The sequence below is a fragment of the Gorilla gorilla genome, chromosome 21 (genome assembly GCF_029281585.2).
Source record: "Gorilla gorilla gorilla isolate KB3781 chromosome 21, NHGRI_mGorGor1-v2.1_pri, whole genome shotgun sequence".
NCBI classification, from domain to species: domain Eukaryota; kingdom Metazoa; phylum Chordata; class Mammalia; order Primates; family Hominidae; genus Gorilla; species Gorilla gorilla.
Genome location: NC_073245.2, coordinates 51,007,141 through 51,023,427, shown reverse-complemented (window position 1 = coordinate 51,023,427; position 16,287 = coordinate 51,007,141). Strand labels below are relative to the sequence as shown.

General features: G+C 48.5%; 1 protein-coding gene across 1 annotated transcript in view; it reads right to left on the bottom strand.

Annotated features, from left to right (window-relative positions):
- The window catches only part of PPP1R16B (protein phosphatase 1 regulatory subunit 16B), a 118,204-nt gene extending 106,278 nt beyond the window's left edge, over positions 1–11,926 (bottom strand). Inside the window, exon 1 of the mRNA XM_004062144.5 lies at positions 11,807–11,926. The gene's annotated coding sequence lies outside the window, so the exon portion shown is untranslated. The remainder of the gene's footprint in view (positions 1–11,806) is intronic.
- Positions 11,927–16,287: the final 4,361 nt, after the last annotated feature.

Sequence of the window (16,287 nt, the reverse complement as noted above, 5' to 3'; positions counted from 1 at the left end):
TCATTTAGACAATATTGTCTCAATGTCTTTTTTTTTTTTTTTTTTTGAGATGGAGTTTCGATCTTGTCGCCCAGGCTGGAGTGCAGTGGTGCGATCTCTACTCACTATAGCTTCCGGCTCCCAGGTTCAAGTGATTCTCTTGCCTCAGCCTCCTGAGTAACTGGGATTACAGGCACACACAACCATGCGTGGCTAATTTTTTTGTATTTTTAGTAGAGACAGTGTTTCACCATGTTGGCTAGGCCAGTCTTGAACTCCTGACCTAAGGTGATCCGCCCGCCTTGGCCTCCCAAAGTGCTGGGATTATAGCTGTGAGCCACCACACCCAGCCTCAATGTCTTAATATTGCCTCTGAATTGTTCTTTATCTCTCCTGTGTCAAATGGGCTTCGTTCCACTCTCTAGTCCCAAGGCATTTGACCACATCTCTTTTGTGGCACTCAGCACTCTGGTAATTGCTGGTTTCAGATCTGCCTCTTCCATTGGACTGGATGCTCTCAGAAGACAAGGGATATGTATTGTTCACCTTTACATCCCATGATAGCACCACCCAGCACATGGTAGGTATTCAATATGTGGGAGAGGGTGGACAGGAGGCTGGCCAAGAGACTGAAAATTCACGAAGAATTTCTGTTCTGCCATGAGAGAGTGGTCCTTTGACTTAGAACAAGAGCTGTAACATCAAACTGGGCAAAACAGACTTGGCTAATGGGGAAGGAGGGTGGGCCCTGGGACCAGAACCAGGACATACCTCGCCTGGCCCCTGCCCTTTGCCTCCTGTAAGAGGGTGGACTAAGATTGTGCTGGTCTTCACAGTCCCTTTTCCACTCTGCATGCTTTGCAATTGGCTCTATATATCGCTGCTGAGGGGATTTGTTGTAAAACAATGGTTAGGTTCATTCCACAGCGCTGATTCAGTTGATTTTCTCAACTGCTCCTTGTGTTGTGTTGCTTTTAAGATGTCTCAAGTGAATGAAGAGCTATCTAGGACAGGTGGGCCCAAAGAAAATGTATATAGCTAAGGCATGGTTCCCCCCAGGTGGGTCGACCAGATGATCATACCCCTTTCTACATGGGCCTATTCTTTTTGAGAAGGAGGTCCCTTTACAAGACATAGACAGATGTTTGATGTTCATTCATTGATTGAAAACCATTCTATGGATCCACTCTACCACAGGCCTGTTCAGAGCACACCTGCTTGTAATCCCTGTGGTAAACAGCCTGTTTATGCCACCTACATCCAACCTCTATGAGCTTCAAGGTTGCTGATTTTTAAAGCCAGCCTCCTGTTTCCTTGCTCCCACTCTATCTGGACCAACGTACAGATCTGCCCGGGTTTGAGTGATCGGTAATCAGTGCCAGCTGCAAACTCAGCTGGGTTTCCCCACAGGCTCCCTCAAACAAACCCTATTTGTAAACATGGAAACTACCAAAGAGACTATTCTAAAATTACTCACCCCTTCCTAACTTCCCACTTCTTCTGCTGCCCCCACTAAGGATAAGCTCCATTATTTTTTTTTTCTTTTTGCTTCTAATCAAGTTGTTTTCTTTTGAGAATTTCAAGCCTCCTCACACCCTGGGACATAGTGCATATGGTATTTTATGAATTCATTTGTGATATTAATGAATATAGAGTTTATCAAACAAAAGTTAGCTAAGCTTATGCATTTCTCTAGCACAATGTGAACCATACAGTTTTGCTCTCATTTTATTTGTTCATTTGTCTGCCAACTCCAGGAGATGGGATCAACCTGAGGGCAAAAGCTGGTTTCATTTAATTTTGTATCCAATTCCAAGCATAAGGCCAGGTACAATGTAGTTTCTGAATATTTGATCATCATTATGTAGGCATAATCCAAAGGGTCATAAAATCTAAAAATTACTGTAGAACCTTATGCAGAAATGTTCTGCTTTATATCTGTCAGACTGACAAAAATGAAAGTTACTTAATCCTCAGTGCTGGAGAATGGATGGGGGAAACAGTCATACACTGTTGAGGAAACAGAAATTGGTTCAGCCTCTTTGGAGAACAGGTTAGCAATGTCTATCATAGTTGAAACTGCCAGGAATTTTCCTTATGAATAAAATCATCAGTATGTAGAGTATACAAAGATATATACACTGTTCAAACAAGGATGTTGCAACATTATACATTTGTAGGAGGAAAAAAACTGGAAACTATCTTAGCCATCATCAAGAAACTAGAAAATAAATGATGGTACATTTTTATCACTGGACTATCAGATAGACTTAAAGATCCAGGTATATCTGTATGTTGGCATGTGCTCAGATAAATTAGCTGAAAAAGAAGATCTCAGGAGAGTTTTGTATAGTTGTGTTAAAAAGAAAAATGGATAAACATGTAAATGAATATGGGTTTATATATGCATATGAAATTTATGGAAAAATACATAAAACATTTATAGATTTATTCCGGGGAAAAGGGATGAGTGGCTGAGAAGATGGGGAAAGTTTACTTATGATACACTTATATACTTTGTGTAATTAAAAAGCATGACATACAGCTATAGGAAAACAAAAGCTTAAGTTTATATATAAAAGAAAAAAAATGAATGACATTTTGGTGAAAATCTTCCCTATATTTTTATAAGGTAATTGGCAATGTTTATCAGGCAACATTTCCTCTCTATCCAGTCCATGGGATAGCCAACGACAGCAATAGTTCCAGAAAGAAAACAGGAGACAGAGAAAGTCACCAAAAAGAGTCAAGAGACCTAAAGAGAATAAGTGTCAAAATTTGTACGTTTTACTTGTTCTTGGATGTGAGGAAATAAAGGCAGTTCTGACTAAGAGTCTGAACTAAGACATTCTGAGAACTCTCCAGGCTGGCACAGACTCTGGGGCCAAGAAGCGGAGACTAGGGATGCCCAGGTAAGTAATGGCCATAAGTAACCTAGTGAACAAAATGAATGACCCAGCTCCTGGGGACATAATGACACAGTGCTTTGCTCACCTATTTCCCTAGCCCCTGAATACTCCTAGGGACTAACTCTAATGATAATAATGCCATAAGAATAGTTGTCATGTATCAGGTACCTCCTACCTGCCAAGCAGAGGCTAAATGCCTAATCATATCAATTTATATTATACTATTATTATTCCTGTTTTACATATGGGGAAATTGTGGCTCAGCAAATATACACATGTAACTTACTCAAGGTTGCAGTAGGTGCTGGAGGTAGGAATCAAACCCGTACCTGACTCTAAAGCCAGCCAAGGTCATTGCTAGCCTTCCCCCCTCTGAAGGAAGGACAAGAAAAAAGGCACTCCCTCAGAGTAGGGATAGCCCCATAAAGAAAAGACAGCATTTTTATGCAAAGAAAGGGCCAGAGAGTGTAATGATTCAGTACAAGGACTTTGAAGCCGGATGTCCTGAATTGGAATCCTGACTTTTCCATTTACTGGCTGTGTGACCTTGAGTAAGACATTGAACCTCTCTGCTTCACTTTCCTGAACAGTAAAATCAGAGTAGCACTAAAGTCACCCCTGGCCAGACACAGTGGCTCATGCCTGTAATCCCAACACCCTGGGAGGCCGAGCCGGGTGGATCACTTGAGGTCAGGAGTTTGAGACCAGCCTGGCCAACATGGTGAAACCCCTTCTCTACTAAAAATACAAAATGTAGCCAGGAGTGGTGGCAGGCGCCTGTAATCTCAGCTACTCAGGAGGCTGAGGTAGGAGAATCACTTGAACCTGGGAAGCAGAAATTGCCGTGAGCCGAGATGGCACCACTGCCCTCCAGCCTGGACGACAGAGTGAGACTGTGTCTCAAAATAATAATAATAATAATAATAATAATAATAATAATAATAATAATAATAATGTCACCCCTTACAGTTGTTAAGAGGACTAAAGGAGTTAAGTAGACAGCACCTGGCTCATAATAAGTACCAAGTGATTATGATGAATATTAAGAAAAAGGTGCCCTTCCCTCTAAGCAGATGCAACCCTGCAGGGTGCAGAGCTTGGCAAGTGGATCATAGGCTAGATTTCAGCCTCTCCTTCAGCCGAGTGCCACTGTGCCCATCAGCAATACACAACTCTACAACCTTACATAGGTCCTGCTGAGCAATTAACCTGCATGTACTGGCAGTTCTTCCTCCCACCTTCCCTTCCATCAGTCTGGCTGTGAATCAGAATCACCTGGCACACTTTGAAAAAATACAGACTTTCAGGGCCCTATATTGGCTGATTCTAACACAGGTGGACTGGGCTAGGGCCCAGGCATCTGTACTTCTCACAAATCCCAGGTGACCAGATGACCCAGGAACAGCATGTACCTGGATACATGTTTTTGAAAGTACTCAAAGCTCATCATTCTAGCTGAGATTCTGGCTGTCTGAGTTGCTCCTTGAGACCAAGCATCCTCTTTGTCAAGTCTGGTCCCAGGCCTGGGCACACAGAGAAGGGGCACAGTGAACATCTGTGACTCCGCAAGCCAGCCAACACAGCAGATGGCTGTGTGAACAGGCACAACAGGCTGCATTTGCTTTCATGCTTAAGCGGTTTGCACCAGGGAACCCTCACCTGTAGACTTGGGGTCTCCCATACCCTTGCTTCTCAAAGTGCAGTTCACAGACTAGCAGCTTGACACCCCCTGGGAGCTTGGTAGAAATGCAGAAAACTCCATACCCAGCCCTATTGAGTCAGTTTCTGCATTTTAGCAGGAAACCAAAGGCGATCCATATGCAAGTTTGTGGATACGCCCTAGATCCCTTCTCCCTATCCAAGTAAGTTCTAACCAATGGGCACATCTAACCTGTTCAAACACCCTTTGGGGCCAGTCTTCTCCTTCAAACTCCTACAGAGACCCAGAAAAACAGCACAGTCCCTTCAACAGCCCAGACTCACACTTAGCAGCCAGCCTAAGGCTCCAGGTGAACCTTCACTTTAATAAGTTATTTATTTCTAAGTCCATATTAAAATAAACCTTCCCAATAAATTGAAAAAGAGACACCTCTGGCCTCTATAATTCCAGGACGTAAAACACCCTCCTCTTTTGTACAGAATTGAGACCCCTGCTTTCCTGCCTAAAGCCATCCAGGGACATCAAACGGTCCAAAGAAAACAAGCGATGTCTTCCTGTTGGCCAAGCTTCAAGTTATCAGGCAGATTTCACACTGCAGCTTGACCTCATTAATCCAAGGCCTATCACATTGCTGTAAATGTCAGTGGAAAATAGCCATTCAGTGGGTTTCCTTCATTCCACTAGAAAGGGACAAAACAGGAAGCTGACAAGCAGCTGTGCCCCAGCTTGGCAAATCCCAAGGGCCCAGCTGACAGCACCTATGCTCCTCTGCCCCAGCCTACTTTCCAGATAAAGACGGGTCCTGTATCTACATGAGTAAAATGCAGTGGTGATGGCAGGAACAATTCAGATAATCTGGGCCCCCAAGCACCTGCTTGGGAAGGAAAACAGAGAGCTCGGTCTAAATGTCTTTGGCCTGAGTTACTAATTGGCTGTTCATCATTCAAGTTCATCTAAATCTCTTCTGCCTATTCAAAATGTTCCACAAGCTAAACCCCTGGGACTCCAGGGGACATAAGGCCTTCCAAGTCCTCATTCATTCCTTTAATGCATATTGATTGTCTCCTGTGTGCTGGACATCATGCTGATCACGCTGGCCAACTGGAGACACACAGCTGAATGAATTGGACACAGTCACGGACCTTATGGGGCTCATCGTCCAGTGTAGTCTTTCTTAACCTCAGCACTTTTGATATTTGGGATCAGATAATTTTCTGTTGTGGGGGTGCTCTTCTGTGCACCATAGGATATTTAGCAGCATCCCTGGTATCTACTCACTGGATGTCAGTAGCTCCTCTCCCCCACTATCCCCCGAAAAGTTGTAACAACCAAAAATGTCTTTAGACATTGCCAAATATCCCCTGGGGAGGGTCAAACTGCCCCAAGTTGAGAACCACAGGTCTAGTGGATGAAACAGAAGACTAAAAGAGTAATGCTCACATATAACCATATAATCACAATTATGATAAGTACTGCAGAGAAAAGTCTGCTGGATATTACATCAATATTATCTACAGCTTGGAAGCCAAGCATTTTACATATGATTACAAATCCTTATGACAATTCAGAATTGTGTTTGTTAGTTACTATTTAGCAACTTATTGAAGATGCTAAAAATAGCAACTTATTTCTTCATCTTTATTTCCAGATGAAGAAATTAAGGTTCAAGGAAGTGAAAAAATTTCCCTAGGCCCCAAAGCCAGTGGAGGCAGAGCCAGGATTTGAACCCTGGCCCCAAACTTTGCCCCCATGTAAAAGGAAATGTAAGCCTGTGTTTGGATGTCCTCTGAAACAGGGAGGGTCTGTGGTCATGTGATGCTCTGACCAGCCATCCTATAAGATTCATTCCTTCCTGGGGCTACCGTGGGGCTCAGCCACCATCTGCCACATCAATCAAGCTGCACATTGCCTGCATCAAGGCACATCTGCGGGCGAAGGAATGCCATTCTAGATTCTGAGACATCCAAGAACACCTCCCCACAAAGCGTCTGCACCCAGGAATTTCCCCAAAGTCAGGTTACATACCCAGAGCACACCCCACTGTGACCCATCTCCAAAATGCCTACTGCCCAGCGCCCAAAGGTACACAAAGCAAAAGAGGCCAGATATTCTGCAGTCAGCCTTAGATTTACCAAGTGTGTGAAGAAGGTGGTGAAGGATAGCACATGGCAACTTTGAGATGCCCCCCAAGACGTGAGTTCCTGTCACTTACAAGCTGCATGCCCTTTAGCAAATTGCCTCACCCTCTGTGCCTCAGTTTCTCCCTCTGTGCAGTGGGGGATAAGTGCATTCATTTCAACGGATTGGTATGAGAATTCAATGGCGATGCAAGTAAAGACCTTTGACAGTGACCAGCATCCAGAAATGCACTCGGTGCTATATCATGATCAATCAGTGAGTCAGGTCATGACGCTTCCTCCACTTCTACCCTCTTCTCTCAGGGGAGAAACTGAGTCCCAGGAAGAGAGAAACAAGTGCAGAGGTGGGAAAAGCATCTCAGGAAGAGGGAGTGGACCTCTTCTTCTTCGTGCTTCCTGGGTGGAATGAAGAGGGAAGGATGGTGAATGTATGGATAGTTGAGCAGAGACCAGCCCTTCCTCCCATGCAAAAGTTAATCCTGAAGTTTCCTGGACAACCCTCACTAGAGAACCACCCTCCAAGAAAGGTGCAGAGGGACTGCCTCGGGTCGGTGAGTGTTTAATCCTTCGGGGCTCCTGGCAGGATAGCCTCCGCTACCTCCCTGGCCTTGCTTCTGCCTCCATCAAACTTTCTGATGACTCTGCTCCATCAGCAACTCCTCCCACTGCTCTCCAAAAACATCCAGCATTTTTAAGCCTCGGTGCCTCTGCACATGCTGTTCTCCTGGCTAGGGCTGCCCTACCACCTGGAAAACTGTCACTGAAGGGCTCAACATGCTCCCACAGCAACTTTTGCCCACCTGTTATTGGCAATAATAGACTAATAATAGCAGTGAACATCTGTGAGCACTTATTAATATCTAGAAAGCCCAAGTTGGGTTTTTAAGTTTTTTGGTTTTGTGTTGTTTTTTTTTTCTTCGAAACAAGGTCTTACTCTGTTGCCCAGGCTAGAGTGCAGAGGCGCACGCAATCATGGCTCACAGCAGCCTCCACTTCCCCCGTTCAGGTGATTCTCCCACCTCAGCCTCCCAAGTAGCTGGGACTACAGGTGCACACCACCAATGCCTGGCTAATTTTTTGTATTTTTTGTAGAGACGGGGTTTTGCCATATTGCCCAGGCTAGTCTCGAACTCCTGGAGTCAATCAGTCTGCCCACCTCTGCCTCCCAAAGTGCTGGGATTACAGGCATGAGCCACCGCACCTGGTCCAAGCTAGGTTTTTTATCCACAGTGTCTCACTTCTCTCCTCACACCATCATCTTAGGGAGGTGGCTTATCTGCTTGAGAGGTAAGGCCTCTGTCCATCCTCACCCAGCTACAAGGTGGCAGCTTCAAGATTCAGACCTGGGTCAGCCTGAGCCATGTGGATCTGCTCGTCACTCTCTCTTCTTGCTGTTGCAGCCTTTATCCCACAGTGTCCTCATTATCTGTCTCCAGGCCTGCCTCTCCCCATAGAGGGAGAACTCTGAGAGCTGCCTCATTCATCTTGAAATCCCTTGCTAAGCACAAGGGCTGGGATGGAATAAACGTCTTTTGAATGAATCAATGAATCCTGGAAAATGGCAGTCAGCTGAGAAAGGCTAAGTGGCTGCTCACAGACTCCCCGGGGAAAAGCTGGTGCTAGACTCAAGTTCCCAGGAGTGAGCCCCCACCCCCGCCCCAGGAGACAGGCTGAGAGGCTTTCCCTGTCCTGATGGCTACAGGCAGAAAAGACAGGGTCGCACTCACTCCCCACCCCAGCACTGGAGGAGGTGGGACCTTTGAGAGTCCAACACAAAGGAGGAAATAGTAGCGATGGTGACAATGATCATTTCCTGCATTTCTACCCACACCAGATGCTGTACTGAGCACTTTCTTTTTTTTTTCTTTTTTTTTTTTGAGATGGAGTCTCGCTCTGTCACCCAGGCTGGAGTGCAGTCGTGTGATCTCAGCTCATTGCAACCTCCTCCTCCTGGGTTCAAGCAATTCTCGTGCCTCAGCCTCCCAAGTAGCTAGGACTACAGGCATGTGCCACCATGCTGCACTAGTTTTTGTATTTTTAGTAGAGATGGGGTTTCACCATGTTGGCCAGCTGGTCTCGAACTCCTGACGTCTAGTGATCCTCCCGCCTTGGCCTCCCAAAATGCTGGGATTACAGGTGTGAGCCACTATGCTCCACCCTAGTACTGAGCACTTTCTATGTGTTAATGGTCTCATGGAATCCTTACAATCCCACAAAGTAGGCATTACTGTGATACCTATTTTACAAATGAGAAAACCAGACTCAGAGAGATTAAGTCATGTATACAGGGTCACAGAGCTTTTAGGTATAGATCCCTAATTAAAATTAGACCTCTCTGGCTCCCTCACTCTTCATACTCGTAGCTTTCTGTAAGAGGCAGGCTTGTCCGAGCCCTTCTTGAAGCCCAATTGCTAAGATGCACTCAGGACAGTGAAGGTTTTCCTGGTCTCTGCTGGAAGAGTGCCAGTTGGGACCTCCTGGTCAACAAATGTGACAAGAGTCCTGGGTGCAGGAGGGGTGGTGGCTAGGTTGGGAGAGGGGAGGGAAAGGTTGGGGGGATGGGGTCCCGAGAGTCCAAGCACAGCACCTGAATTCAGGTATGTGCCTTCTGCCTTCTCCTAAACCAGGTTGGCTGCAGCCTCTGTTGCTCCACTTGGGGCATGGAGCTGGTTTTGAGAGGAGCTGAGCCCCAGTTTTCCCATCTGCAAAACGGGAATCAGTAATGCCTACTTCATGGGGTTGTGAGGATTCTGTGAGTCCATCACACATAGGCCTAGTTTCCAAAGGGCTCAAATGGGCTCTGCAGAAATGAGAAAGGTCCTGGCTTTAAGGAAAAACCACCTGCCTACATCAGTATCCTCTTAGCCCTGTGGCTCAAGCTCCTGAAATGACTTAACAGCTAGATTAGAATTTAACCTCCACTCCGTCAATTACCAGAGAGAGCAAAGTCTGAGTGGGCACAGGGCTTTGCCTACCGTGTCTTTCTAGGCCATGGATGATCTGGAGAGCACAGATGGCACGGGGCCCTTGACACATGAACCACAGAGCCACTAATGAGTGTCATGGTGGTAGGAGACCAAAAGAGGGGAAAGAAGACATTACAGAGGCTGGGAAGAGCTGGAGCCAGGAAGGTTCCAGGACAGGGGAACACTGTTAGGTAGACCCCAGTAGACAAGTAGGCACAGAGTTGACAGTCCAGGGTGGCCTGGTTGACACCTTGCCTCCAGCATCCTGGGGACTCAGCCAGGAAGATGGGATTTGGGTGACAGGTGGGAGAGAAGGGCATGGGAGATTTGTGTGGGAAGGGCCGTGTGAGCAGGCAGCCGGCTGGAAAGATTTGCTGGCCCCCACCGGCCTCCTGCAAGCTGGCTTTTTATGACAGAGCTGGGGGAGGAAGATGTGGAAACTCCCCCAGCCCCTGCAGAACTACCCACCAGGGCTCCACTTCTGCACCTGTCTAAGAGAGACACGCCCCACTCAAAGCCAATCCCGAGGGCGGCCAGTATTGGCCAAGGAGTGTTCATCCTCCCGCTCTGCTGCACCCAGCCTCTCCCTCCTCTACCCACAGCCTGGCGGCTGTTAGCCCCGTATCTTAGAGGCAGTTGAGACTCCAGAAGCCAAGTACCTTGCCCACGAGTAGACAGCTAGTCGCTGGCTGGGCTAAGAAGCTTTATTACCAGCCTTGGAGAAGGCCTCCTAGATGGACGGTTTTTCTCCGGTGCTTCACCAGCCGCAGGAAATGGCAGGGTACACAGGGAAGTACCCCTGCGGACTGAGGCCGCCATCGGCAGGCCCTTTCCAGGGAGAGCCCTGCGGGAAAGGGCGCCTGGTACCTCCGGGCCCCGGGTCCTCCACAGAGGGTGATTCAGAGGCGGCACCTGGTGTCCAGAGCCGCGGAGAGCTGGGGGGCGCTTCTGACAGTGAGAACAGGGGCCCTTTATGTGAAATGCAATCACATGGGCGCGCAGGCAGCTCGGTTTTCGGTTCCTAGAAGCGCTGATGAAGCCACATCCCTCTCCCTCCGCTCCTGAGGTGCCCGGGAGCACCGGGACCCAGGCCTGGCGCGCGGCAGCGGCGCAGCCCTGGGGTCTCAGGAGGGCCAGATTCAAAGCTCTCCCAGGCTCAATTATCCGCCAAGGGCTGGGAGCTACATCATCAGCATATCCAGTGAAGCTGGAGGCTGGGCCGGGGTGGGGGAGCGGAGGAAGGGAGTCTGCACGGGGGAAGGAGGAGGGCAGCGAGCGCCTGCCACTCCCGGCTCTCCACCCGGGGCGGTCTGGGCAGCTCAGCCTGGGCACTCCGGGTGACCTTGGGGAGACCCCTCTGGGCGACCTCTCTGGGGCGGCTGCACGTCTCCGCCCATCCTCGGCGCCCGGGGGCGCTCCTCCCGGCCGGAATCGATGAGCCGGAGTCGCCCAGAGGGGAGCGCTCCTGGCGCGGGGGACCCAGCCGCCGGCGCACGGGGCCCTGGGAGAGGCCGGGCGCGCCCCTCCCGGGGAACTACCACCCGCGGGGTCTCCCCGGGCTGGCTGGTGCTGTCAGCCGGATCCTGAGGCGGGGCGGGTCTGCAGGTGGAGGCGCCTGCCTTGGGGATCTTTCCCGCCCGGGCAGGAGCGCTCTCTGCGCCCTGCCGCTGCCCGCCGGGACCAAGCCCCGCCACGCGAGGGGGCGGCACCACCATGCCGGGCCGGGAGAGTGGGCGCGGGGGGGTTGTTTGGTGTCCGCTGTGGCTCCCGCCGCCCGGCATTGCACCCCCGGCAGACGGCGGCCCCATGAGTCCAGAACAGACCGAGGACCCCACCTCCCCACCCCAAGATCGGTCTACGACGGCCGCAGCCAACAACCTGCCAATGCGCCCCCTCCCCTGGCCTCGTCAAGGAATTGCGCGGCCGGGGAGAACGCCCCCATTCCAGCCCGACTCCCGGACCTAGCGCTCTCGGTACCCGTCTTTCCAGAGTCCCCACACTCCCATTTATCTCAAGCTATCGTCCCTTGGCCAAAGCGCCCCGGCCCCCAGCTAGGTGATCGCAGGCTGGGACCACCTCCCCGCCCCATCCTCATCCCCCGCCCTGCGAAGCCGCAGAGCGCAAGGAGGGTGGTGGCGCCGCCGGGGAACTCACCCGCTCTCCCGAGCCCTGCCCCGGGCGGCTCCCGACCCCGGCTGTGTCTGTGGGTCCCCGAGCCGCAGCTGCTCCAGCGGCGACAGAGCTGGCTCTGCTCGGCCGCGAGCCTCCGCGCCGCCTCTCGGCTCCTCCCCCAAGGCGGGGCCTGAGCTCCTGGGACTGGGGTGGGCGCGCTCAACCCCATCCGGCTTGGGAGGCAGCGTGGTACAGGGTCCCGGCGCTCTCGGGTGGGGACCCCTCTTCTGAGCTGCAGGAAGTTGAAACCGGTTGGAACGCGGCCAGGCTTCGGAATAGTTTTCCTAACGCTGCCCCCTCCTCCAAAATAGTTTTCCTAACCCCCACCCCGACCATGGAAAGAGGGAAGCCAAGGATGGTATCCCTGCTCCCATTTGACAGACGGGAATCCTGAAGCCCAGAGAGGAGTGGTAACCTGCTCAAGGTCACACAGAATGAATGCCAGGGCCAGGAACTCAGGGTTCCTAGCTTGAAGGCCTGCGCGGCCTGAGTCTGAAGGCTTCCCAGGAGGTCCAGGGGCCGGCCCTGGCCTTGCGCTGGGGACAGATCTGTGGGGCCAGGTCCCCCAGCTGCTGGGGCCGAGACATGGGGGCTGTGGCCTGCGGCGTGGACTCGCATCATTTCCTCTTTCTGGAAAGAAGGGAGGTGAAGCGCTGGAGGAAGGAAGTGGTCGTACCTCTGCTGACGTCTGACGCCCTTTGAGGTGTGCAGGATGAAGATAGGGGCTGCTTCCCTGAGATTTAACGCTAAAAATAAAAAGCAAAACATACCCGGTGGCTTCTGTCACCTCATTCAAGCCTCTTTCTGGGGCTGAAGGCCTCTGCACTCTGTGCACCAGCCTTTCTTTACAACACAATGGGTTTAACTATTTAAGTTGCTGAGAGTCACTCCCCACCATCACCACCCCAGGAAGAGAAGAGAAAGTTCATAAACAAAGCGGAGAAAACCTCCCCAAACATTCTCTGGAATCCACATTTGCTGAACCCTGGCCTTAGAACAATAGGTTTCTCTTCTCCACAAAGGCCTTGTTTCCTGAGCTTTCCCGGCCTACAGATGAGAGCCCTAGGCACCCCAGGGCCAGCCAGCTGGGAAATTCAGAGTTTAAGTTTGGGGAGTTTGGGGATGGTACCCAGTTAATTTGATTCTCAGCTGTCATGTTTGAGGAACTTGCCCGAATCCTTTTTTTTTCACTAGCAATGTTCTTCTGAGGCCACCAGCATCACCTGAGTTTAGTGATTTTCTGTTTGCTCAGTCACCTTTCTTGGGGGAGAGAAAATCTGTGGGTTGAACTTGTTCCAGGCCCCCAGGCCCTCTCCAGGAACTCTGTAAGCCCCCTTCACTGGCTCCCTGGCTCCCTCTCAGTTCATTAATAATCCAGTTGTGAATGACACTGTTTCAGGAAAAGCAATTAGACAGTAGAGCATGTGGGGAAGACTTAAAGCCATGTTTAAAATAACCCAAGGGAATCATTGTTCTCCGAAGAATGTTTCCATTGATTGATAATGAAGAGCCATGGGCTGAGAGGATGGGAACCCATCTCCAAGGCTTGTGTGGCACTTGGGGCCTGTGTTCCTAAAATGAGGCCTTTGGAGGGAGGGGGCTCCCAACTCCAATGTCATGCTGTTCATTCACCTCTCACACTGTGTTCGGTATCAAAAGTTAAAGTAAATTCAGAATAAGTTGGGGGACTCACAAGTCCTGATTTCAAAACTTACTAGGAAACTTCAGTCATCAAGGCAGGGTGGTACGGGTATAAGGATGGGCATACAGACCAATGGAATAAAACTGAGAGTCCAGACAGAAGCCCTTACACTTACTGCCAATTGATTTTCAACAAGAGTGCCAAGACAATTTAATGGGGAAAGAATAGTGTTTTCAAAAAATGGTGCTGGGACAACTGGATATCCACATGCAAAAGAATGAATTTGGATCCCTGCTTCATACTACATGCAACATATAGATCTAAATGTAAGAGCTAAAACTATAAAACTCTCTGAAGAAAACATAAGCCTAAATCTTCATGACTTTGGATTAAACAGTGATTGCTTAGATATGATACATATAGCACAAGCAACAAAAGAAAAAACATAGATAAATTAAAAAGTTTTGTGCTTTCAGAGGTATCATCAAGAAAGTGAAAAGTTATGGCTGGGCCTGGTGGCTCACACCTATAATCCCAGCATTTTGGGAGGCGGAGATAGGAGGATTACTTGAGGCCAGGAGCTCAAGACCAGCCAGGGCAACATAGTGAGACTCTGTCTCTACAAATTCTTTTAAAATTAGGCAGATGTAGTGGTTCATGATTGTAGTCCTAGCTATTTAAGAGGATTGCTTATGCCTAGGAGTTCAAGGCTGCAGTGAGCTATGATGGTGCTACTGTACTCCAGCCTGGGTGACAGAGCAAGACCCTGTCTCTAAAAAAAAAAAAAAAAAAAAAAAAAAATTAAACATAAAAAGAACAAAAAGAGAGTGAAAAAATAACTGTTATAAGCTGAATTGTGTGCCCCCCACCCCGCCCCCATTCATATGCTGAACTGTACTGGTTACAGTCCCAGAACCTCAGAATGTAACTGTGGATGGAGATAAGGTCTTTAAAGAGGTGATCATCTTAAACTGAGGCCCTTGGATGGGGCCCTCATCCAATGACTGGTGTCCTCATAAGAAGAGACACTAGAGATGCGCCACACAGAGGAAAGACCAGAGGAAGGCACAGGGAGAAGAAGGTTAATTACAAGCCGAGGAGAGAGGACTCAGGGCTGGGGGACCAGACCTGCCAACACCTTGATCTCAGAATTGTAGCCTTCAGAATTGTGAGGAATAAATTTCTGGGGGTTTGTTTGTTTGTTTGTTTGACATAGAGTTTCACTCTGCTGCCCAGGCTGGAGTGCAGTGGCACGATCTTGGCTTACTGCAACCTCCACCTCCCAGGTTCAAGCGATTCTCCTGCCTCAGCCTCCTGAGAAGCTGGGATTACAGGTGCATGCCCCCACGCTCGGCTAATTTTTGTATTTTTAGTAGAGTAAGGGTTTCACCATGTTGGCCAGGCTGTTCTCAAACTCCTGACCTCAAGTGATCCACCCGCCTCGGCCTCCCAAAGTGCTGGGATTACAGGTGTGAGCCACCGCGCCCGGCCAATTTCTGTTGTTTAAGCCACCCAGTCTGTAGTATTATGTTATGGCAGCCTTGGCAAATTAATACAATATCCCACAGAACGGGAGGAAATATTTGCAAATCATATTCCTGGTAAGGGACTTATATCTAGAATATATAAGGAACTCTTACAACTCTATAATAAAGAGACAAATAATAAAAAATGGGCAAGGAGCCTGGGGGCAACATGGCAAAACCCTGACTCTACTAAAAATACAAAAAGTTAACTGGGCATGATGGCATGGGCCTGTAGTCCCAGCTACTGGGGAGGCTGAGGTGGGAGGATTGTTTGAGCCTGGGAGGCAGAGGTTGCGGTGAACCAAGATCACACCACTGCACTCCAGCCTGGGCGACAGAGCGAGACCCAGTCTCAAAAAAAAAAAAAAAAATGGCCAAGGGATCTGGATAGACATTTCTTCAAAGAAGATAGATATACACATGGCCAAGATGCTCAACATCATTAGCAATCAAGGAAATGCAAAGCCACAATGAGATACCACTTCATACCCACTAAGATGGTTATAATAAAAAAGATAGGCAATAACCATCATTGGTAAGGATATGGAGAAATTGGATCCTTCATACATTGCTGGTGGAAATGTAAAATGGTGCCGCTGCTTTGAAAACCAGTATGGCATTTCCTCAAAATTTAAAACATAGAGTTACCAGATGACCCGGCAATTCTACTCCTAGGTATATACTCAGGAGAAATAAAAGCATACATACACAAAAACTTGTACACAAATGTTCATAGTAGCATTATTCATAACAGCTAAAAAGTGGAAACAACCCAAATATCCATCAAATGATAATGGATAAATAAAACACGGTACAATCCACTATTACTTGGCAATCAAAATGAATGAAGCACATGCCACAACGTGAATGAACCTTGAAAACCTTGTGCTGAGTGAAAGAAGCCAGTTCCAAGGCCATACACATATTATATGATTGTATTTATAGGAAATGTCCAGAATAGGCTGATCTATAGAGACAGAAATCAGATTGGTGATTGTCTAGAGCTGGGAGGGGGTTATTGGAGGCAAATAGGGGGTGACTCAAAAAGAGTACCAGTTTTTCTTTCGGAGGTGATAAAAATTTTTAAAATTGATTGTGGTGATGATCACACAACTATGGATATATTAAAAACCACTGAATTATATACTTATAAGCCAGTGAATTGTATGGCATGTGGATTATATCTCAATAAAATTTTCCCAAAAAAAAAGTTAAACTATGCTCTCATCCTCCACACCTCTCTCTCCTGTCCACAGGCAGGAAAGTCTCTTCCTTTATTTTGGAGGTCATCTGTG